We start from the raw sequence: 25322 nt of genomic DNA on the forward strand, positions 1-25322 counted from the left end.
GAACGCAGGCGTAAAAACAAATAGTCACGTTGAAGGGTGTTTATGTACATGGGGCTAAACGTGTTTTGTTCAAGAAAGCTAAAAACACGAGGCATCAGACGGTGCACATCCTTGAAAAGTTAATAGAACTTTATAAAGGCTAGACGTCACTGAAAGCAGACCTCAGCGCGGGGCTGACATGCCTTAAGGTGTTTCTTCTACTCGCAGGGGTTGTGCCAGCGAAAGCGCGGTGCAGGAGAAGCCGAAACAGAAGTACACCATCACTAGGAACCACACGGGCGAAGTGGGCGGCAAGGCCTTAACCACCCACGCGAGGCTTGAACGTCATCTTGCAACACATGCCCAGAAAAAGCCGCATACCTGTCAGTGCTGCCCGGCCACTTTCGCGCAAACAGGGGATCTCTATAGGCACTTTATCACTCATACCGGAGAAAAACGTCACAGTTGTCCTAGATGCGGCAAAATGTTCACCAGGAAATCGAGCGTCAGCAGGCACCTCCGCACACACACGGGCAAAAAGCCATTCAAATGCAACCATTGCCCGGCCGAGTTCGCGGATCGTTACAACTTGACGCAACACTTGTTCGTGCACAGCGGCGAAAAGCCGTATAAGTGCGAAGACTGTGGCAGAAGGTTCGCGCGATGGTGGACCCTTTCGTGCCACAACAGGACGCACACCGGCGAGAAGCCGTTCTCATGCGATTCGTGTCCGGCCGAGTTTTCCCTGAAGCGCACGCTGGTCATACACAAGCTTACGCACTCCGAGGAAAAGCCCTGGCAGTGCGACCTCTGCGACAAGACGTTCGCGCTAAAGCCCAACCTGAGGCGCCACTCCCGAGTCCATACTGGCGAGCGACCATACGAATGCAACGTCTGTCCAGCCACATTTTCCAGCCAGTCCGCCTTTATTTACCACACGCGGGGGCACACCAGAGAAAAGCCCTACAAGTGTGGCGCGTGCGGCTTGAGATTCCAGAAGAATGGCCACCTCAAGGTACACGTGATCAGAATCCATGGTGATCCAAGAGCTCGTGCGGGGGGTGGGGGGGGGGCGTCGCCTTCCAGGATCCTCTCATCGCGGACCGGAAGCCTGAAGAGACCACCGGGAGAGCGTCAAAGGGTGGAGCCCGGAAAGAAGGTGAAGGCGCAAGTCAAGATCATCTGCACTGTAAAGGCTAATCGCACGTAATTGAGTAGCAGTGATTCTCAGATGTAGTCGTGTTAGTCTGGAGAAACGGGATTTCCAATTGCTCTACGACGTGTTTGCAAAACGTGCACAGTGTGTTTTTTCTTTTGAATGCTAAAAATAAAGAATGTGTGGTGCGAATAATTTGATCGCATCAATGATATGTGCCTGTTTTTCATTTTTCATGACAAAAGACGAATCGAAAATTTTCGCTCACATTTGAACCATCCTTCTATATCAAACGTGCTTCAGTATATCCGGACCCTCATTCAAAAGCCTGAGATCGGTCAAGAATAGCACCACAGCTGTGTGAAATCATCGCTAATTATTCAGATCGTGAGTTTATTGTCCTGGTAGCCTTAAAGCGCTCGCATCGCCGAAAATCTGGTGTCGGCGTCGTTATTTGCGAGCAAAAAATCCAAATCTTGTCCGTTTCAATAATATGGACTTGCGGCTTCGACTAGAGCGGGTGTATAGTGACGCGTCTGTTTGGAGAGAGGTATAAACGTCTTTATTTATAAAGGCATAGAGAAGGAGGGCATGGGAGTAACCCCTAGTCTGGGGTCCCTAGTGTTGCGAAGCGCGCCTCCGACGACGTTACGAAGGGCGCCACGAATCTCACCGCTGCAACCACTGTTTCGAAAGACGGCGACACCAACACGGTCCCGAAGGCGCCACTGCTCGGAACTCCACAGGGAAGGTTACCAGCCGTTCGGTAGCGTAGGTTTCGCAGCTCGCGACTGCTTCTGCGCAGAGCTGATAGACGAGCGGACGAGACGACGGTGAGTTAAACAAGGTTTATGTACAGCATATATACAGAGGCGTTACAACTTCGGCACTGGGGCCGACAGCTTAGAGACCCGAAAAGCCGAGCTCTCCTCTCTAACACATAGGTCTGCTGCTTACACATAGCTCAACTCTCGCGACGTGCCGCAGGGCTTCTTTTATATGCACCGGGTGGATTCTTTGAGTAACCAAATGTCCAACCAGAAGCGCCGCTGGTCGTGAGGTCAGACTCCTCCAATGGGGTCGCCGCTGGGCCGCGTCATTCTTTCTCATCGAATCTGGAGCCGCTGCGTTGCACGTGGCTGCACCCAAGGACGAGTGACGTCACCACGCATTGCGTCAGACTCACCAGACAGGAAGGCGCCGGCTCGCTGGCTGACGGTCCACGCTGCACGTGCGCGGCAGAAAGGTGCCGTCGCGTGATGACGCCATTGAGTTGTTCATCGCGTCAGGCGGGCTCGTGTGCTGGCCTTGACACAGATTTTCTTTTTCCGAGGCATGCACGTTCGCTGCAGACTCGCAGGCATAACAGCACCCCCGCCGCCAGAAAATGCACCGGAAAGACGAGCTGCTTCCACGTGGCTCGGATGTCAGGCGCGCTCGTTCGCCAGGTCCCTCCAGGTTCGCCTCCAGGGCCATGGGGAGAATGCAGCTCCAGACTCCGTTCCGGGAACACATCCCATTCTTGAGGACGGATCCCAGCTCCACTGGCTTGTCGCCACAACTTGTCGACCAGCTTCGCTCGTCCCTTCTGACGATCTTTGGTTTCAGCACTTGTCGATGGTTCTGCAACTTGTCAAGAACAGTTCGACAACAGACAACACACCACACAAGCAAGTGCCCTCGGTCACCCGACAGAACGCCAGATAAAGTATAGTACAACATGTACCTAGCCACGTGTCTATCGGAATTTCGTTCCCTTCACATCAAGAGGCACATGTGGGACACAAGACTCTTAAAATGACAACTCAAATTTTTACACGTACAATAACGTAACGAAATAGAATAGAACATAAGGTTGGCTCCTTGAGCTCATCCTGGACGAGAGCACTCAGCTAAGGCCGTGATGAGGACAAAATTTTGCCCCGAATCGCCAGTGCAAACTGAAAGGGGGAGAAGGTACTAGTTAGAACGCACGGTTCAATGCACCTGCATTAGCGTTTAGCTTTCCTTTTTTCTTTAGCGAACGTCAAAGTTGTGTTGTTGGAGTTTCATGCTCCACCTCAGTAACCGGCCAATTTTAGGTGACGATACCTATGTGGTACTAAGGGCTGCCCGTACTTGCGACGTTGCACATCTGTGTAACTACAATATGGAAGTCCAGATTTCTCATAAAAAGAAACATTCCTTCTCAGGTCCTCCTTCTCGACTTCACTTAACCTAGGCCCTAGGTTCAACTGCTCCAAGATTACCTCTGATTCCCTTTCGATTACCTCACTAGAACTCAAAATTTCTGCTCCCTCTTCCTCTGAAGCATTCAAAAGCAGATTTACAACCGCTTGACGTTGAACGTATGGTTTCATCAAGTCACTGTGGTAAATTTTGTTCGACCACCTTCCTAATTTCACTTCATAACTGATATCAGAAAGCTTCGATATTACTTTGGCGGGCCCTTCCCAATGAACCTCAAGCTTGTTTTTTTGGACGGCCGCAGGAGTATTACCCGACTTCCTACTTCAAAAGCGCGGTTCTTCACCGATTTGTCGTAGTACTCCTTCGACAACACTTGTGCAGCTTTCATGTGGCTTTCCACTAGCGCTTTAATCGAGAGGTCCTCACGCCGCTCTCGAATGAGCGTTTCTCGATCAACCCTCGACAGCTCACTCCAACTTTCCGCTACCAGTGAGAGCGTTGCATCCCTCTTGCTCTGACCCAATGGCGCCATGTCATCTCCCCCTGCTACGGAAACCGCGCCGGTCGCTTCGGCGACGGGCCGCTCGAGTGACTGCTCACATGACTCACAAGGAAAATTTCCTCTCTGCGGTTCCGTCGACTCGCCGCCAAGGTTACTTAAGGTTCACAGCATTGAACAAGATCAAGCTCCTGCGAAAGTTTCCGGGCTTGCGATCGCGTGAGGGCCATGTACGCTAAGTTGGGGAAGAACGATTTACCCTGCTCTTTGAGAGGCTGCTCTGAATTGTTAGAGAAAAGATAAGGAAAACGATCGGGAAGCGCGGCAGACACAGCCGCTTCGGTGCGAAGCTTACCGAACGGGCCTTCAATGACAACCGCAGCGATTGGTAAGCAAGCACTCTGCTCCTCGGCGACTTGCCTGATCCACGCGCATTCTCCGGTAAAGTCATCGGGAGACACCAATGAAAGATGGACAACATCCATGGTTGCCGCTGAGTCACGAAGTGCTCGACACGTTTTCCCATTGACACTAATTTCTTGGATATATGGCTCTAACAACCGCATGTTCTTTTCCGATTCTCGGATGGTTGCGAAAGCAAACTTTTGCTTACAGTTTATCGCGATGTGCCCTTCCTTTTTGCAGTTGTAGCAGATTCGCGGCTTCCGTTGATCAGGTTTCTTTGAAAAGTCCTTTTTCTTTACATCCTTTTCTACGCGCACTGCCCTGCTATGCAACTTTCGGCGAGTATAATACTCCTCAGCTAACTAACTGCTGCCTTGTTTAGCTGTACTTCACCAAGTTTGTCCTGCAGCCAAAGCTTGAAATCCTCCTCGATGCAGCGGTAGAATTGCTCCAATGCCATGCATTCTACCGCTTTATCGTGGTCGTCATAAACACCTTCGCCCTTGAGCCATTCAATGAAATCGGCTTAAGACGAAACGCGAAGTCAACGTGTGACTCATTCCCCTTTTTAGCATACCGGAACCTTTGCCTGAAAGCCTCGGGTGACAACTTATAACATCTCAAGAGCACTTCCTTCACCTCGTCATAGCTCTCGAACGCTTCCCTCGACAAGCAAGTTATCGCGTCGGACACTTCGCCGGGAAGAAGAGCTAACAGGTTCTGTGCCCAAAGAGACCGCTCCAAAGTATTTCGCTCACAGACGTGTTCAAACTTGACGAGATACTTCGCCATGTCCTCGCCTACTACGAACGGTGGCAATTGGTCCCGAATTCTATAACCGCTGACCTGAATCGTCAGAAAAGCTACGCTAGGCGCCTGCGAACACTGTAGGATTGCCAATTCTATTCGTTTCAACTCGAGGCGCTCCTGTCTCTCAGCCTCCTCGCGGCGTTCTCGCCTTTCAGCTTCTTCACGTTCGCGAACTTCTCGCCTTTCAGCTTCTTCACGTTCACGAACTTCTCGCCTTTCCGCTTCTTCACGTTCGCGAACTCGCCTTTCAGCTTCTTCACGTTCGCGAACTTCTCGCATTTCAGCTGCTTCACGTTCGCGAGCTTCTACTTCGTGCCTTTCAGCTTCCTCGCGGCGTGCTTCGATATGCTCCCAGGCCTCATCGACTTCCTCAGCCGACACTCCCTCATCCTTCATGATCTCAAGGATTGCTTGTTTTCGTTTCGCACGGCCCAAAGTAATGCCGAGTTCCTCACAAATTTCGATGAGTTCCTTCACTTTAAGGTTCTCCATCGTTCATACTGGCCTCTTGCTGTTTGCCCCTGTTAAGAATTTACTTGCCGTACCCACTATAGGTCAACTAGCAAGACGCGCAAGCAATTTTTAACACTCCCGTGTTTACCCCCTCCGTATTATTTTGGTTTCAAAGCACTTTGACTTTGCATGAAACCATCAAAGCTCACTCTAATGCTTCACACAGCCCTTCTCTAAACTACTATAACCTGAGCTGGAGTAGTCTGGTGAACTGAGGGGAAAACATCAGGCACTCACCGCATCGATGTCGCTGACGCCGGCCGATCCCGCAGCTGCCAACCACTGTTGCGAAGCGCGCCTCCGACGACGTTACGAAGGGCGCAACGAATCTCACCGCTGCAACAACTGTTTCGAAAGACGGCGACGCCAACACGGTCCCGAAGGCGCCACTGCTTCGAACTCCGCCGGGCAAGTCACCAGCCGTTTGGTAGCGTAGGTTTATCAGCTCGCAACTGCTTCTGCGCAGAGCTGATAGACGAGTGGACGAGACCACGGTGAGTTAAACAAGGTTTATGTACAGCATATACTCCAGGCGTTACAAATTCGGCACTGAGGCCGACAGCTTAGAGACCCGAAGAGCCGAGCTCTCCTCTCTAACACATAGGTCTGCTGCTAACACATAGCTCAACTCTCGCGACGTGCCACAGGGATTCTTTTATATGCACCGGGTGGATTCTTTGAGTAACCAAATGTCCAACCAGAAGCGCCGCTGGTCGTGAGGTCAGACTCCTCCAATGGCGTCACCGCTTGGCTGTGTCATTCTTTCTCATCGAATCTGGAACCGCTGGATTCACATGGCTGCACCCAAAGACGAGTGACGTCGCCACGCATTGCGTCAGACTCGCCAGACAGGAAGGTGCTGGCTCGCTGGCTGACGTGACTCACTGCACGTGCGCGTCAGAAAGGCACCGTTGCGTGATGACGCCGCTGAGTTGTTGATCACGTCAGGCGGGCTCGTGTGCTAGCCTTGACACAGATTTCCTTTTTCCGAGGCATGTACGTTCGCTGCGGACTCGCAGGCATAACACTAGGACGCTCCAGCGTTAAATCGAGCCCTCTGTATCATAGCTCCGACGACGTCGGGAGGTCCATCGCGGAGAGCATCGTCCCACAGCTCCTCGTTACGTAAAAAGTGAAGAAAAGCAGGTAAAGGAGGAAAGATGTTCGGAGGGCACTCTATCGAGACGTGGAAGGTCGTGGGCGAGTTTCCACAGGCCGTGCAACCAGTAGAACTTATAAAGAGATACCAGATCTGGGAATGTTCTATTGTGCAGCTGCCGTAATGCTATAGCCTCCTCTCGCGAAAAAGATGACGGTGGGGCGCTGCTCTCGTAAGTGAGAAAAGGATCCCCCACTCTGAAACGGTCGCCTCGCCTTGCCGGGCCACCAGGAGGAAAAGTTCGCGGGCAACAGTGTGTACACGTTGATTGCCCAGCAGAGAGGCATGACCAGGAGTTCAGCGTGATCAAGAGCTTGATGGGCTGCTATTGGGATGCCATGTCCTGATAGGGAGGCCCGAAATGCCTGTTGCGAGTCTGTCAATATGTACACCTTACTGCGAACACGGATGGCGTATCGTATCGCCAGATCAACTCCAAGAATTTCGCCTTAAGAGGCATGCGTCCCACGCATATCAGCCGAGTCCTGCAAGGAAATGGTGCCATCTAACACTACTGAGGTGTAACCTTCGCAAGTTCGGGCTGTGTCCGTGTAAAGAGTATGTGATTCCAGGATGTCTTCAGGCATTTGGCTGAGGTATCGTGCGCAGGATTTGCGCCGGACGTTGTCGTGCCGGGGGTGGATGTTACCTGGTAAGGGATGAACAGTGATTATTTTCTGTATCACAGGCGATAAGGGCGTGGGACGGGTTTCAATCTCAAAAGGTGGGACGGGTTATCCGAGGCGTGAGTAGGGCTGAGTTGGAAGCGGTGGCGCTGACTGACCCAATCTGCCTCAAGCAGTGCGTTGTGTGTCCCCAACTTAAGAAGAAGACGTGTAAAAACGTAGTTCGGAACTTCGTGGGCCTGCTTTGTCTCTTTGCGGATCACGACGTTTATGCGTAGTTAATGCGATTGGGTCGACAGATGGAAGAGCAAGTGATATGTCAGCCGGCTGATCACGCAGGCCTCCACCAAGCGCAGCAGGTCCTCTTTTTGAGCCCGGAGCGTCGTCTGTTTGGAAATACATGCAGGGCGAATAACTTCTTGCGCTTCAATTTTAAAATGCAGCGAAAATAACTGTCGAGCTCTACAAACACGCGCGCACTGTATACAGGCTTCGCAATACAACATGGATTATCGTAGTAATATTTTCGTGGTATTAGAGGATTTGCGTAGTGCAAGCGTACATTGCCATCGGGTGTGAGAACATGGGAATGTTATGATGGTGTAGTGCCATCATCACCATCATCATTTCTCAATCCCCGCGCCGCGCCTCTCGCGCAGCTGATGCTAGCTCGAGCTGCGCGAGGATTAGAAGGAGCTCACGCACCTGGCGCGTCGGACGGGGACAGCCATCGCGGCTCCGCTTCAGGCGTGAAGTGGCGAGATCAGCACGGCCCCGTCTGCCGCCTTCGACGCCGTCTCACGTCTCTCTTCTCTCACCGCTACATTGGTGACCCGGAGAACACGCCCTTCGCCGAGCGGCCCGCTGCCATGTTCCCGCAACTCTGCCCGCCAGTGCCGCCGTTCCAATCGACCTACCCCAAGGTATGGTTCATGCAGCTCGATGCCGTTCTGGCGTTGAATGGCGTCACGGACCAGCCGCTGATGCACGCCATTTTTCAAGACGCCCTTCCGGTAGAGTTGCGTCATCTCTCTGGCACTTCAACCTCCAGCCAGCAGCCTCACGATGACCTCTGCTCTGCGGTGCTTGCCAGCTATGGCCTCATCTACCACCCGCTGCCACTCACCCGCGACTTACAGGTTTCGTCTGCGTCGCAGCGTGCGGTACCCTCCGGCCCGAAAGTCTTCACTGACCGGGACCTAACTTCCCCGACTACGTCTCCTACAACATCTCGTCCGGCCGCTATCAACGCGAGTCCCACGTACGAATGCCTATCCGACGAGGTTCAGAACATTCGTGCTGCATGCGACCAGTCAGCCACGAAATCCGACGAGCTTCTTCAATACGTTCGTGTAGCCAACGACCGGGCCGCCACGAGGTGCATTTTTTCGAAGTCCTCGGCCGATTGTCCCTCGGGCACTCTCGCCACCCGCATGTCTTCTCCGGCCTACACAGACCACGATTTCTCAGACATGTCAGACTCCACGACGGCTTCATCGCCGCATGCCCCGGAGTCTGCCAAGACTACGGATATCCTCACGCTCGCTATTCACCCCTTGGTCGCGGAGACTTCAGCGTCGACGATGTCCGAAGGCGCCTCCCCACCTACCTAGACGCTCTCTGCGTCCTGCCAGCAGCGACCATCTTCAGCCCCGCAGTCTCCCGCAGCCGAAGTTAAAGTCATAAGCCGTCAATCACAGCCAAACTTCCGAGAGGCTGCGACTATGACTGACGCAGCTGAGGACGACGTACCTGGCGTGCCCATGGCACTGCAGACTACATATGCCACACATGCTGTAGAGGTTGTCATCGATCATGCAGACCTGCACACCAACCCTCATGCGCGGAGAACCGATGGTCTTTCAGGTGTGCCACCCGATCCTCCATCAAAGCTCACGTCTTCTGAGCTTCACAACTATTCCCCAGAGCATTTGGCGCCGGATGCAGTCCGCCACACAGGCTCGTTGGTAACAACAGCGACGACGTGCGGTCCAACTGCATATCTGCCGCCCTTGATAGTATGCCAACGAAATCGAGTACAGAGAGGCCCTTTTCAAGCCTCTTGCTAAACAGTCATGTGTTGCAGCCTTGGCCTTCAAGACGGCGCAAACACCTACGAGGTTTTCCCGACGCAAGGGCCAACCACTTGCCGTGCACATGACTAGCCGCAATGCACGGTGTTTCCGCATCCGTCGACTCGGCCACACGCCCCGGCATGCCGGTCGCAGTGCTACACGGAGGCCGGTGTTTCATCGACAGAGACGTCCGCACCAGCACGACCGCGACGCTGCTCCTTGTCGACAGCATGCTCGGCACCCTGTGCGCTGTCCGAGACCCCGCTGTGGCTGTGAAACTTCAGTGCTCGGTCATCATGGGTGCGTTCCGATCCGTCACACTATTTCGCCCACATTGCCGGCGCGAGCTCTTCAGCGCCTGTCCACAGTTCCAGCTGTGGGCACGTTTGTCAGCCGCGTCTACTCGAAACGGCGGGTGCGCATTCGAATGGTCCCGCCGCGTAATTGTGGGATGGACGTGTCTATGAACCCAGCGACCCGGCACTTCCTTCTTCGTCCCTTGCGCTTCTCCCAGAGTCGCCCACCGGAGACACACCGCCTACTGATGGCCCATAAACGTTGACAACCTGGACTTGCCAAATGAACACTTTATGGATTGCCGTTCATGTATATAGCATTTGTCGCTCTCTTTCTTTTTTCATATGCCTTCAAATCGCGCAAAGCGCTAGGGGGGGAGCCCTGTAGTGCCATCATCACCATCATCATTTCTCAATCACCACGCCGCGCCTCTCGCGCAGCTGATGCTAGCTCGAGCTGCGTGAGGATTAGAACGAGCTCACGCACCCGGCGTGTCGGACGTGGACAGCCACCGCGGCTCCGCTTCAGGCGTGGAATAAAGTGGCGAGATCAGCACAGCCCCGTCTGCCGCCTTCGACGCCGTCTCACGTCTCTCTTCTCTCGCCGCTACAATGGCTTCATGGTTCAATGTCGGCCACCCGCTACAATGGGCGCATACGTTACTTCGCCTATTCGCGGTGAGATTGGGCTACAGGGGGCGGAAGCGTTTCTGCGCATGTGTGGATATACGGTCTCCAGAATGACGACTCGCCACGTTTCATAATGCTGCAGGGAGTCATCGCGGAAGACCTTCTGAAAGGTCTTATTCGCACAGAACGAGAAAAGTAGCCAGCATGGCCGGTGCTTCACAAATCAAACGACAAAAGAGGTGTAAACGTGTTTTTTTTTGGGGGGGGGGGGGGGGAGGGCGGCGTCATCCGCACTGGTCCTCCCCGTCGGCGGAGTAGGTGGCGTCAGAGTGGTGTTGCATTGTGCCGTTTTATTGATTGATATGGGGGGTTTAACGTCCCAAAACCATTATATGATTATGAGAGATGCTGCAGTGGAAGGCTCCGGAAATTTAGACCACCTAGGGTTCTTTACCATGCACCCAAATCTGAGCACACGGGCCTGCATTGTGCGTTTTATTGGTTCTATGCAACGCTTAACCTTTTAAAGGCCGCACTATGAAGCAATAGGAAAAAAACTGAAATTTATGTTGATAATTTGCATTGGCCTTCTAAATTAACTATGATCAAAAATACAGCCACATTCACAATGACTGAGCATGTTTTTTCGCATGTTCTATTTTTGGAACATTGGCATTTCCCATATGCAAAACACACATTTTCTATGGAACAACTTTTATTGACTTTTCAGTCGGGTTTCCTTATTCAGGATAACGGAAGAATAATATTTAGCGTCATGCGATGTCTCTGAAAAGTATATATATTTATAACAACACTTTATGAAAATTTCTTTTTTCATACTACTGGCTGTACTACAGTGAGAAAATCACAAACCGTGGTAGGCGGCAAAGCCTTTTTTGTGCAGCTGCTTTTTGCACTGCTGGCACTGATTCGTTGCATTCTTCTTGCATTCCGCGCACCTTCCCTGAGTTGTTGAGATGATGTAGTGGCCATCAGTGTTTCTGTCCTCATATCTCGGATGAACCCAGGGTCCAGGTCTTACAGTGAGTTTCTGCTTGAGCTGCAGCAAGGACATGGTGACGTCCCGCCGAAAGGCGATGTGCGTCATGGCGGCATCACTACCCCTGTGAATCTTGCAGTGGAGGAGCCATCCTGCGACGACAGCTATGTTCAAACCATTGCTGGAAAGGTTCCACCACTATTTCTTGCTCCTCAGTCTCGGTCGATAGCTTCCGAGGAGGCGGTCCATTATATCTACTCCACCCCTGCCCTCATTGTATTTTCTGATCAATTGTGGTTGTCCACCTTTTTGTTTGAGCGTCGTGAGGAGCGTTTCGCACTTCCAACAGGCTCTTGGCTGAGGTGGTTAGATGAAACTTTGACGACTGCATTGTCATTCCACCTGCATGCGCAGACTGCCCCGTCACATTTGTAGTGGAAAGATCCTCTTTCTTCCTTTTCGATGTTTTTCAAGCTATTCAGTGGACAACCACCGGTTCTTGTATCTCGCACAGTCCCTGTAGCTCGAATCCCCTGGTCAGCCAGTTTCGTCAAGAGGCCATGCGAAGTGAAGAAGTTGTCAAAGTAGACTTCGCGATGTTCATGCGCTTCCAAGACCAATACCATATTGCTAACGACCCTGATCCCGAGAGGTGTCTTGTCGTCCTTCTCGTTCCTCCCACAATATATTTACATCACACAGGGGTACCCATTCGGAGAGCACATCATCCATATTTTGTACCCACATCGAATTGGTTTACCGCGAATGAACATTTTGCACGAGTGGTGGCCATAATAGGGCACCATTGACTTGTAGATGCTGAGGCTTTTATTGAACACTCGAAACTGGCGGAAACATTAGGAGATTTCGTCGTAAAACAGCTGAAGTTTGCCCATTTTTTCGCCTGCCTTCAACTGAGTGTTGTCAACAACATGAAAGAACCTTTTCAGCTGCCGGAACCTATTGCGGGCCATCACTGTCGCGACTATAGGCACACAAAGATCTTCTGCAGTGCTCCAATACGAGTCCTCAGACGAAACGGGGTGGTACCTGCAGAAAAGTAAGAGGCTGAAAAACTGACCTATGTCCGCTCCTGTGACGTTTACCACCTCCTCCTTTTGGAGTGCGTATCTTGCAGTTAGTTCAGCCAGTGAACCAAGGTACTCCGGAGAAATAAATTTGCTGAAAAGCATAAATGGGCTCATGTTTGCAAGATCAGGAAATGCCTCTAGCAACAACGGAGGACTCTCGCTGGGAAGTGTTTTGCCAAACGTGGCATGTTCCCCCCATACTGGTGTATGGGAGCGCTTTGAAGTATTTGTTTTCCGAGCGTTCGTTGAAGCTTTGCGTCCTTTTCCAGCAGTGAATTGCCGCCCCGCTGGTTTCTTTCGTCGTGGCTCAAGACTCAAACATGCAGAAGACGAATCAACGTCTTCATCGCTGCATTGCATAACTTCAACGTGCCCACAAACATCATTGGGAACAACTTCAGAAAAGTCGTTTTCGTTCACGTGCTCCTCGTCAGTAATATTGCCATCTTCAACAGGCGGCAATTGGCATGCAGACGCACCTTCGTGTTCGTCATCGGGAAGGCTGAACAAAAAGTCAATTGCTGCCTCCAAAGTGAGGAAGCGTTGTGCCATGACCTACAACGAAAGTTATTGCGGTGTAAAGCACAGTACTACAAAAATTAAACCAGCCGCAAGGTAGTTTTCTACCTACATTCACAGGGATTGATGTAGCTAGGCACTGTAGTTCAATGCTGCTCTTTTCACGTACCTGACAAACTCAAAATGATGCCCAGGAAAGCTTATGTTCAAGTTTCTGCCAAGCGCCGCCCAGCGGGCGCCATCGACAAGGCAGAAAAAGAAAAAGAACGAGGCGAAATGCCCGCGCGCGTCTACGCTGCGTTTGACACTGTAAAACGCCAATGTTTCAAAAAAGGAACATCCGCACAAAACTCTCAAGCTGAATACTAAATTGTCTTTGTTATTTTTTTATTGTATTGCCGCGTAATCCCGAACTGTTTGCCGATATTTTAGTTCTGCTTTGCTCACTGCAAAATTACTTTTTCCAGCAGAATAATGTAACAAACATCTGGTGGTCAAGGAGCGCAAAATATGCCTGTTTTTAAAAATTTATCTAATGATTCTCCGTAGGTTCATAATGGAAATTAAAACTGCTATGTTTTTCACAAGCATCAATGAGTATGCGTGAACATAAAATATTAATATGCAATATATTGGAGAGGAAATAAAAATTTAGATTTCGTATGTTCCAATTTAGGAACATTGGCAAGTAAAAAGTTAATGTAGGCACCTGCTTGAAACGTATATATGTTCATAGAAATTTTTAGATAAAAATATTATGCTCAACAGTGGCTTTTTTTAATGTCGCGCTCTGTGTGACCTTGCTCTTCCTCCATACTCTGCATTCCTTGGCTGCGGGCACGACTGATCCACTCACCCCTCCTCCTCTCCTATTCCTCCACCCTATCCTCCTCTCCTTTTCTTCCGAGAACTTGCCTGTCTGGTTAGTCAACGACCGCAGGGGACAGGCTGTGATCTGGAGGGGGGGGGGGAGGGATAAAAAGAGCGGCTAGGCGACATGAGCGACATGTATATAAGTGGTTATAACAGAAGAAAAGAAAAGAAAAGTGGCGACCCATAACTGTCTCTCCTTACAAGGACACCTCAATAGGTCAGCCATGAATGGGGTTTGAGGAATAAAAGATATGGGGAGGGAAAGATTGGAAAAGAGAAAACAAAAGAGAGGCGAGAATCAGTCGATCTGCTTCCCGCAACGGACTCGCAAGCCCCCCCGCGCCATGCGCAGCTAACTAGGAAAGCTCCCAAGGGCCAGAGAGGTATCGTCATCGAGAGGAGGCCAACGGGTTGGATGGGCGCGTCATAGAGTGCGCGTGAAGATTCGCCGAAGCGCGTAATCTCTGTACGGAAAAAATTGTGGTTCGTAGCACTCACTAACACGAGTCCAGTAGACCTCGATGGGGAGGCACTAATGTTCCTTCAGTTCACAAGCGCTCAAATAGCGCAGAAGTCTTGAGGAAGGTGGAAGGCAGCTTCCGCGCGCTTCACCAGGCATGCGTTCGCACGGGGAAAGAGAATGACATCAACAGTGCTGGTGGAGAGTCACAGTTTGCTGTAAGCATCGACGAGTGATCTGCGCGCGTCCGAATACTCCTCATACTTGAAGATAATGTGATGGAGTGTTTCGGGCTGCGGGCAAAGACGGCAGTTTGGGTCTCCCCATCCTGACTGTCTGTGAACCCGTTCCGCCATGCGGTAGCAGCCGATGCGAAGGCGGAGAAGGCGGGCAAGCTCTTCTCTCGAAAATCCAGTTTTTGGGAGTGGGCGTGGTGGCCGCCCTGCCACAACTCGTGGGTCCGGGTGGCGAACAGTGACGGAGCACCGTGTGCGAAGCCGCGCTGCGTCGAATGTGTTCACCGCTGTAGTAACATGGATTGCCGGAGAGTGCGCTTCCTTGACGAGCTCGTCCGCCACTTCATTGCCGAATATTCCAACTTGCGCCGGTATCCATTGCAGCACAAGATCACACCAAAGGTCCTGCACTGCTTCGAGCTTTCGCGTGATGCGCGTGGCAACCGGAGGTCTGCGGGAGTCCTGCGTGAGTAGTTGGAGAGCAGCACGTGAGTCCGAGGGAACGGCAGCTGACGGAACTCTCAGTTGAAGGAGGACATCGGCGGTGAGGTCAATTGCGGCGAGTTCGGCTGTCGTCGGCGATGCCTCGCAGGTGAGGCGGCACTGATTGTGAAGCTCCTGAGAAGGCACCACACACGCAGCCGCGGCACAACCGTCATTCAACACTGAACCGTCAGCAAAGACGAGGAGTCGCCTCGCGAGAAGTTCGTTGAAAGTGGCGGCAGTTTCGTGCCGAAGCGCACACACTGGCGTCGTCGGCTTGCTTGCCACTCCCAATAACTGTGTCCGTAGGGCGGGGCACTATAGTCATTCACATTCAGTGAGCCCGGGACGAGGGCGTAGAATGCCGCAGCGCATTGCCCCATCCGTGAGTGTGGAAGTGAGGAGAACCAGAACACCAGCTGCTGTCCATGGCGCGAGCGTTTCATGTGCTCTATGTGATTTGGCGTTTGAAGATTCGTCCGGAGTGACACTGGCATGCCTCCCGCCTCAGCGAGTGTTGGGCCAATTTGAGATGATCTGGGCAAGCTGAAAAACTGGTGAATCGCAATACGATGTGCTGCGTTCAGAGTCTCCCAGTTGGAACGTGTAATTGCCGCGAGAGGAAGGCCGTAAAAAATGCGCGCCGCAGCCATTCTCTTGTAGAGGCGGAGAGCTACGAACGGTGTGCATTCATTGCCACGAGCAAGGAGCGCTCGAGCGGCGGAGGTGACTCTTCGCGCGTTTCGAAGCTCGTCGCTGACCACTGGTGACAAGTTGAGGCGTTGGTCCAGCTTCACTCCGAAGTAGGTCACTTGCCTCTTCCAAGAGATGGGGATTGTTTGGAGATTGAACCTCGGTGTGTAGCGATAGGCGCCATAACTGGGGTGCAGCAGAATCGCCTCCGTCTTCGCCGGTGAAAGCGTCATCCCCCTGCCCGTGATGAACGCGTCAATAGAATCCAGGACGGTTTGGACACTGGTGCGAATACAACGGCCACTGGGCACAGGTCCCGTCGCGAACACCGCAATGTCGTCCGCGTAGACCGCCACGTGCACATCACAGGGAAGATGGCGGGGAATGTAATCGTCGATGTCAGCCAGGGCGAGATTGAACAAGAAGGAGCTGAGTACACTGCCCTGCGGAATATCGACACTCACGGGACGCGGCTCACTAAGGACTCCACCGACGCGCACACGCATGGTTCTGCCACCGAGGAAGGAAGCGATGTACGTGAAGAGCAGACCGGTCACTCCGAGATAGCGCGCCGCGTTCAGGATGGTGGGGTGTGGCAGGGAGTCGAATGCCGCCTTGATGTCTAACAGGATGAGGTACCCGGCCTCTCCTTTGTGCTGTGCCTCCTCTAACGTTGCGATGACGTCGGCAAGGGCCTCGGCAGTGGCACGCAAATGGCGAAAGCCACACTGCGAAGGCCAGAAAACATCCAGTGCCTCAGCAATCCATTCAAGTCTACTCTGTGCCATGGCCTGGAAGAGCTTGCCCGCTGCGGAGGTAAGAGAAACAGGGCGATAAAACGCTGGCTCCGAGGCGGGTTTGCCATTCTTGAGCACAGGGACGACGATGGCTTCGTGCCACTCTTGCGGCACTATCCCCGTGCGCCATACGTCGTTGTAGGCGGCCAAGAGCACTGGGAGCTCGGACTGAATGATGTTGCGAAGCATCTGGTATGTCGCGCCGTCAGCGCCGGGCGCTGAGCGCCGTTTGCGCGACGCCAAAGCCAGGCGCAAATCCCCGAGAGTGAAATCCTCAGTGCATAAAGCGCGTACTTGATTGCGCATGCCGGTGGTGAGGAAAAAGTGGCGAGGTTTTCACCAGCACCACTCTCGGCGATAGTGCAGTGGGAGTTGGGGAACCTCGGGCAAGCTTTCGGGAGCCCTGAGGAGGAGGGTGTCAGCCAGTAGCTCGGCCAATTGCTGGTAAGTGAGACAATGTGCAACAGCAAGGGCAAGGGCTGGGAAACGTAACTCAACGGGACAGAGGATGGCACTGAATATTCTTCACGCCTGCGTGGAGTGTCGCGGGTCGTCCAGCGTGACGCATAGACTGCCCCAGGAGCGGTCGCTTTCTTGCCGTGCGTGTCGGCGACACACGGCGTCAAGGCGATTTTAAAGTGTCCAGTGCTCCTTGCGGTCGCTTTTGGTCGCACAGCGCTGGAGTCTTCGGCGAGCCGCGCGTAGGTTGAGAAGTTTTATGTCCGGAACTAGTGTTCCCACTGGCACTGTGCACTTGCGCGAGGCCGCTTCGACGCAGCGGGCCACGTGCGAGAAGTAGGCGAAACCGGAAAGTGGGGAGGCAGCCAAGAGTTGCCGAAAACGCGGCCAGTCAGTGACAGGGTATGTGCGCGTACCCGCGCGGCGCCGATCAAGTGGTTCTAGGTGGACGGGGTAATGATCTGAGCCCCACGTGTCTGCCTCACTCTTCCATTCGTACCGGAAATGGTCACTCACAAGTGATAGGTTTATGGCACTGCTCTTTACGCCATGACGGACGAAAGTCAGACAGCCCGTATTTATAATAAGCAAGCCTGTCCCAGCAATGGTATCGAACAGGTCTCTGCCTCTGCAGTCTATGTGGTCACTCCCCCAAGCCGTATAGTCCGACTTGAAGTCTCCACAAATCACACAGTCACCTTGTAGGCGTCGCACCAAACGTGTCATGAATGCTGTGTCCCACTGGTGGACAGGATGGACATAAACACACGCCACTGCCGTGTCGCACAGCCTGAGACGCACTTTAACTGCCACACATTCAACCTCACTGCACAAGGTGTCAGAAACATCAACAGTGCAATGTGCGAGTCCATTGCGCACGTAGATGGAGGCGTAAGAGCTGGCGGGAAGATGTGTGGAGTCGCAGCACACATCTAAGTCGCAATCGCGCACTTGACACCTCGCTGTAAAATGGTAGCTCGAGTAACCAGTAAGTCTACATTCGCTTCCGCGTAGATAAGCCTCATGTAGTGCGACTATGTCGTATTCGTTGAGCCGCAACTACTGAGCGAGCTCACTGTGACGGCGGCGCAAAGAAAGACAGTTCCTTTGAAGGATGCGTGGCCGCCGTGCACAGTTTTTACTCGCCATGCTGTACCAGAGCTTGTTGCGTAGCCAGCGCTGCTATGCAGAGCGGGCGAACCAGACAGGCGCGAGGGAGGAAGTCCAACGCGCCACGAACTGCGGCCGTGAGCACCGAGATCGCCGAGGCGTTCTCTGGAGCGGTAATGGTGTTCATTGATGCATGAGCAGTAGTGCCACCAGCGGCCGCCGCATATGAAAACCCCTCTCGAGTGGCCGAATTTTGTGCCGTAGGGTTCTTATTGCGAACAACTGCAAAGGCCTCGCAGCGTGTCATGGGACGAGCCGATTGCGCGCGGACCTCTAGTAGCTGACGCTCTTGTTGCCAGCGAGGACAGCGTGGTTCTGTGGCCAGATGGGTGGCGCCACAGAATATGCAACGTGGGTGCTGCGCAGTGCAATCGGCACGTGGGTGTGGCCAGCCACAGCACACACAATGTTCATGTGCGTTGCAGGTGATATCCGTGTGGCCGTAGTGACCGCACCGTTCGCACTGCACAGGACGAGGGTGGCGAGCACGAACCGGGCGTCGTTGTTTGTAACGTTCGATGTTCTGTGGAGGTTTCCGTCCCGAGAACATTATCACGGCACTGCGTCCAGATCGCGTGCGTTGCAATACAGAGAGCTGCGATGCGATGCTGTCGCGTAGTTCCTCCTCCGTGAGTGCCGGGTCGACGTTGTGGATTACTCCACTGCATGTGGTCGTTGACGCCTGCCTGGCACGAACGGGAATTCCGTAGATGTCGGAAACTGCGAGGAGGGGTGCGAGCGGTGCTCCCGCGGCAATGTCGACAGCGATAACATTGCGGCCGAAGTTAATTCGCACGCGGTGTGCTCCCTCAACTGCCACTAATTGTGCGGAGATTGCCTCTTGTGCCGCAGACCGAAAGGAGTTTTTCCTGGCGGTTGGCCTGTAGAGGACGGTCTCCAGCTGGGAAGTGGACCCAGGGCTCGCAGGTAGCTGAGAGGGTGGGGTACATTTTTGGGTTGAAACCGCAGGTTTTTGTACCCCTTGGTTCTTCTGCCATGTGCTGGTGGTAGGAACCTGTGGTTCGCAGAGTTTGGTGCCGTTTGAAGCCCCTGTGAATGGCAGTGAAGGAAATGGTTCCCCGGGTGGCGCCAGCACACAGCTGTTGCGAGCAAGGGGGCGCGGCTGCGTTTCTCGAGATGCGCTGGATTTGTTTACATCCCAGCGTAGCCGAGTAGATGGTCTTGAAAGAGGTGTACTCGGGACCGAGAGGAAAACTTGTTTTTCTCCATCGGCTTGAGGGGTAGAGAGGGCTGCCTTTCCAGGTGTCCCTGTGTCGTCAGTCACCAAAGGAGAGGAAGAGCCCTGCTCCTTCTGACGATAGTTGTAGCGCGAGAACAAAACGACGACACAGAGACAAGAAGGACACGAAAAACACGAGCGCTAACTTCCAACTGAGTTTATTGCGCAGAGCACGAAAATATATAGAGGAGACAGTGACCATGTGATAAGAACCATATGACACAAAGAGCAGAACATGAGTAAGAAAAACAAAAACAAACAACACAAAAACAAAGGCACTGAAAAACAGCAAAGAAAAAACCTAGAAGAAAACGAAACAGAAATGTAAAGATAAAATAACTACCTGCCCACACCAAAACCTTCGAGGAACCTGCGTTCCTTCTCGGACAAAGCCACGGAGGGCTTGCTAATACAAGGCACCTGTTCGCGTTCCATCTGCGCGGCCTCGACAATGACCCGGGTGCTTTCATCTCTGTGTTTGTACAGCGTCGCTGTGTCCTTGAAGAGGGGAACACAATCGCACTCAGTGCAGTGCTGGGCAAGAAAACCATCTTTCCCGTTTCTAACATTATTCGCGTGCTCTCTCAGCCGATCGTTCAGACACCTTCCGGTCGTTCCGACATAACAAGCACCACATGAAAGGGGTGTTTCTCTTTTCGTGTGTTTCTCTTCATCATTCAGTCCTCGTAACCCTCATCGCAGTCTCCATTTGCCGTGCGCGCACCTTTTCCTTTTGCATTCGCACCAAGCAACTCTCTTTGGACGTTAAAGCCTTGTTTGGAGCTTACCACCCCTCTATCGGCCATGGCATACGGGTGTGCAAAATTCTTCGGTCTGAATGGCACGGACAATAGCGCACGTACCGGGACGCCCTGCATGTCCAGCTTCAACAGACAGATCTAACACCGGGAGTGAAGAAAAGAAGAGGGCGAGAGTACTGCGACCGAATCGAATACACTGCAAACCGCCTGTGGTCACGTGAGCTCGCCAGCCTTGGTGCGCAGCACCCAACTAAGCCTCGGCAATCAGGTGTCGTCCACTCATGCAGTGACGTCTTCCTCCCAGACTACGTCCACAACATCCTCGCTCTAGGTCCGAAGTTCGCCCGCCGTCGACCGAGGGAGGTCCGCACCCGAGCTTCTTTCAATGGTGCGCTCTGTGGCTGGCCATGCTTCACCTGAGGATTCAGACAGGTGCATTTCAGAAGGCGTCGACGTGCTCCTACGGGGTAAGCCAACCAGCAACAGCCTTCCGGTGCGGAAGACGACCAAGTTTCTTAGAGACAATGAACTTTGTGTCGTGCCGTCAGATAAGGAGGGTGGTTTCGCCGTTCTTCCTAATTGCTTGTACCTGGAAAAGGCGGTCACAGCTATCGAATCTGTTTTCAAATGTTGTACCGACATTCATCTAGATAGAGTAAAAACGCAGGCCAGGAAATGTGTCGTAAACTACAGTTAAGACAGTTAGCGCAGCACATTAGCGCAAGTGACAAAATTGAGCTCATCATGTTTTTTTCTGCCGAAACACATAAGGTTGACATGCCCTTCCGTGTCATTGTGACAGAAAGTGGTACGGGGAAAAAGCAACTCGGCTTGTTTATTCAGACCCATCTAAAGTGTCTAAAGATTGACGACTCATTTGTGATCAAAAACTCGCAGGCTCTGATAGAATTTTTCAAACAGTCAAATCAATCTAATCTTTTCGGTTTTTCAATTGACATAAAGAACCTATACTACTCTCTGCCTCACGATGAGGCACTAGAATGTATAAGGGATAACATAGAAATTTTCGGGGAATTGAACTTCCACTTAAAAACTGGCATTAGTTTGCGAGATTTTCTTGACCTGGTTTTGTTGTATCTTACGTCTACTTTCGTTCAATGGAATGATTGCATTTATCTTCAAAAAAAGGGTGTTTCAATTGGTTCATGCATAGCACCTTTACTCAGTGATCTTCTATTGGAAAAAATGGGCAAAAAACTGCAGGAAAAGTAAGAAGGCTCGCATGTCGTGAAAATATTCAGATACGTGGATGATTTCTTGGTTCTTCTAAATTTTAATTCTTCTATGTTTCACTCGTTAGCCACTCAAACTATAGGTGTGTTCGAAAATTGTTTGAAGCCTCTTGTGCTGACATACGAAATGCCCGAAAATGACAAATTACGCTTTTCGGATTTAAATCTGGTTTTTAGCTCAAAGCACATCTGTTGGTGTTATGAACCACGTGCGCAGAAACCTCTACTTCCCTTTTCTTCTGCTCACAGTAAGATAGTTAAGCGAGGCATAGCACGAACCTGCCTTGAGAATGCTTTAAATAGGTCGTGCACCCACAATATCTCTGCGAGCTTCAAAGCTCAAGTTTCCCGCCTTAAGGCATCAGGTTTCCCCGAGGCATTTATCGCGTCTGTTGCTCAGACGATCCTGCGGACTAATAAGGCAGAGCAGAGGAAACGACAGAATCGGAGCAACACGGATACAGAACGTGAAAGGATAGCCGTGATTCCATACATACACCAGATATCACACAGGCTCAAAAAATCGGAAAACGTGTTGGAGTTCGTGTCCTGTTCTCGGCACCGTTCAAATTAATCAGCCTCACCAAATCTACCAACCCCCTGAAAACGAAATCATCAACAGAATGCAGAGTTCAACATCGAAACAGGTATGCGGCCGGCTCCCGGGAAGTCGTCTATAGGACCCCCCTTTCATGTGGTGCTTGTTATGTCGGAACGACCAGAAGGTGTCTGAACAATCGGCTGAGAGAGCACGCGAACAATGTTAGAAACGTTTTCTTGCCCAGCACTGCACTGAGTGCAATTGTGTGCCCCTCTTCAAGGACACAGCGACGCTGTACAAACACAGAGAAGAAAGCACCCGGGTCATTGTCGAGGCCGCGCAGATGGCACGCGAACAGCTGCCTTGTATTAGCAAGCCCTCCGTGGCTTTGTCCGAGAAGGAACGCAGGTTCTTCGAAGGTTTCGGTGCGGGCAGGTAGTTATTTTATCTTTACCTTTCTGTTTCGTTTTCTTCTAGGTTTTTTCTTTGCTGTTTTTCAGTGCCTTTCTTTTTGTGTTGTTTGTTTTTGTTTTTCTTACTCATGTTCTGCTCTTTGTGCTATATGGTTTTTATCACATGGTCACTGTCTCCTCTATATATTTTCGTGCTCTGCGCAATAAACTCAGTTGGAAGTTAGCGCTCGTGTTTTTCGTGTCCTTCTTGTCTCTGTGTCATTGTTTTGTTCTCGCGCTATAACAATCGTCATGCCATACCAACTAGCCCAAGCTCCCACACTTCTGCTCCTTCTGTTCCGGGCTGCTCTCTTCTACAGAGGTTTTGGGAGAGGAGGCCGTCGTGTTGTGTGACCACGATGAGAAGGAGGTGGGGTACGAGGTTTCAGTGATGGGGGAAGAACCACTGCTGGCTGCGTTGCTTTTCTGAGGGAAGGGAGACAGCTCACAGTGTCTTTTCTGGGTAGCCAACCTCATTACTGCTGCTGGCTTGAATTCCTGTTTCCTGGCATGGAGACTGGTTCTGCAGGGTGGTGGGTGCCCCTAAAATGGCGGCGTTGGCTGTCTGCCTTCTTGTTATTGGGCGCTTTTTCGGTAGGAAGTTTTTCGCCCTTCGTGCTCGGAGCCTTGGACCAGCATTGCTTGCGGTCTGCTGCGGAGGTTTGTACAGCAGGCTCGTGGCTGCCTTGAGTCTCCCTGCCCTGGTACGTGTGCTGGAGGTGGGTGAGGACGCGGCGGGCTTGGTCGGCCGGCCGTTCCTGTGTGCCCGGCCTGTGCCGCAGTTTAGAGCAGTAGGTCGCAGGCCTTGGCTCTTTCTGTTAAGTCGAGGGCATAACCTGACAGGAAGCCCTCAAGCAGGCCGTCCGCCATTAGCAATGGGATATAGGGACCGTCCAGAGTGGTGCCATAGAAATAAAGTAAACAATAATAAAAAAGAAAAAAGGGGATTGAAAAATCACATGCTAAACCATGGAGCCCTAAAAAAGGCTTCACCCGCGAGTGCTATTCGAGGTTTAGAGGAGAAATAGGTATGCCCACGGGAGTGAGCAAAAGCTTCCAAAATCAAAGAACTGGGGACGGGGAAAAACACGTCTGCTTTTTGCGAGGCTCTCCGCGACTCTCCACGGTAGCGATATATCCAAGGCACCGAAGGGGCGAGCGTGATTCCACACTATGGAACAGCCGTAAAGACTTCTCTGAGCGACATCTTTCGCTACAAGAAGCTTGACACCAGCCCTGCTGCTGTAGGACCCACAGGGGTCATCTTTGTGGTACGCACCTGTATCACGGCCACTGGATGACAAAGCGCACGACTCGTGCACTCTTTCATCCAGTGGCCGTGCCTGTACAAAGTGTTTGTTCTTATCGTCCTGCGCGAAGGCGTCTTCCTCAAGAGCCATCGAAGACTGCGGTGTTCCGAGTTGCATAGCTCAACCCGGCCTGTTTCGCGCGAAAAAAAAAGCCGAAAATTTACTTATTTGCTGGCTATGTGAGTTTGTTCTTTGTCGACTGAACATTCGCCTTAAGGTCATCTATGATATGGTGCATGGTGTCTCAAACTTCCGCTGCGGGCAAACAGCACGGCAGTGGCTGCTAAATTGTCCTTAAGTTAATTTTAAAGAAAGATGACGCTGCCTACCACAAGTTAATATGAAATAAACATATCATAAAAGCGTATGTTTTATTACGCGCAGCAGATAGTTTGCTTGGTTGTCAATGAATAAATTTAGGAATTAAAAAAAAGGAATGTTGGAGGTGCTGCTACATTGGAAAGGCAGTTATATTTTAATTTCGCAAATCAACAGCGTGCAACAGTTATCCAGAAAAAAACATGGCCGCAATTCTTGAAATGCTATTTATTTTAGGCGACGAACGACCGTCAAGATGAGGTAACGGTTGCATCATGTGCCGCATACTAGCCCGAACTCAGGATGCTAATTCGTGGTGCTGTGATTTGGCGAATATTTTTCTCGTTCATTTTTTGCTTATGTTTCAGCACATGCTCATGAATGGTGGCAAGTTGCGATAGTTGAAAGAATAAAGAAAGGGTGCATGTGATGCACTTTAAGAAAATATTGTGATTACGGCAGACAAATCTTGAACTGTATTAGGGTTCCCAAAGACACGAATTCCAGTTTAGGGTAACCTTCAGCATTTTTGTGTGCATGCCATTCTTGCTAAGGTCATGTGAATGTTGAAGGTACGTTGACAGGATAATGATGCAGCGTTGTCTATTACCGGCATATCGTTAACACTGTTTAGTAAGGTTTCATTAACATTGATGGAAAGCAATGTCAACGCTTTCACAATGATCACTGCACCAACGTTAGTATAAGTTGTCAAGGGTTGCGCAGCAAAACACAACATTCGAAACATTGCTATACTGAAAGTTAGCACTCGTATCCTTCGTGTCCTTCTTGCCTCTTTGTCGTCGTTCTGTTCTCGCGCTATAACTATCGTCATTTCTATACTGCTGCAGCACTATCTTGTGCTACCAGGGAAATTCTCCGAATGTCCTGAGCGGCGCGAGAGGGACCGAAGAATGACTACATTACCGAGTGCGTTGTGGACGTCACGATATCGGCGGCTCTGATCATTCTGCGTGTCGGCTAGTGGTCGTCGATCGATTTGGCATTGCCACCAAACCCATGGCCTTTCGTTGTTCGCTCCTGACCGTTCTCTGACGTGTAACTTAGTCCGATCGGCAGGAGTGTGTCGAAAGGCACCGCCGAGTCGTGGCTGAACAAAACAAAAATAAAGAAAGAAAACCGAGTGGCATAATGTTGAAAATGTCACAATATTATGGCGCAATTTTCTTTTCCCAAGCGACACATTCCGCATGTGACATGATTCACATGAAGTGCCCATTCTTTGCTCCGCTATTGACAACTACAATGCTGTCACGCTGGCCCACGACTAACCTGTCTGTAGCATCCTTTTCCAACAGGAATGATGA

At 51.6% G+C, this 25322-nt stretch overlaps 1 pseudogene; it reads left to right on the forward strand.

The window, feature by feature from the left end:
• The first annotated feature begins 378 nt into the window (after window positions 1-378).
• Window positions 379-25322, forward strand: part of LOC119181602 (uncharacterized) — a 43346-nt pseudogene continuing 18402 nt past the window's right edge.

The sequence above is a fragment of the Rhipicephalus microplus genome, unplaced genomic scaffold, assembly GCF_043290135.1.
Source record: "Rhipicephalus microplus isolate Deutch F79 unplaced genomic scaffold, USDA_Rmic scaffold_14, whole genome shotgun sequence".
In the NCBI taxonomy this organism is placed as follows: domain Eukaryota; kingdom Metazoa; phylum Arthropoda; class Arachnida; order Ixodida; family Ixodidae; genus Rhipicephalus; species Rhipicephalus microplus.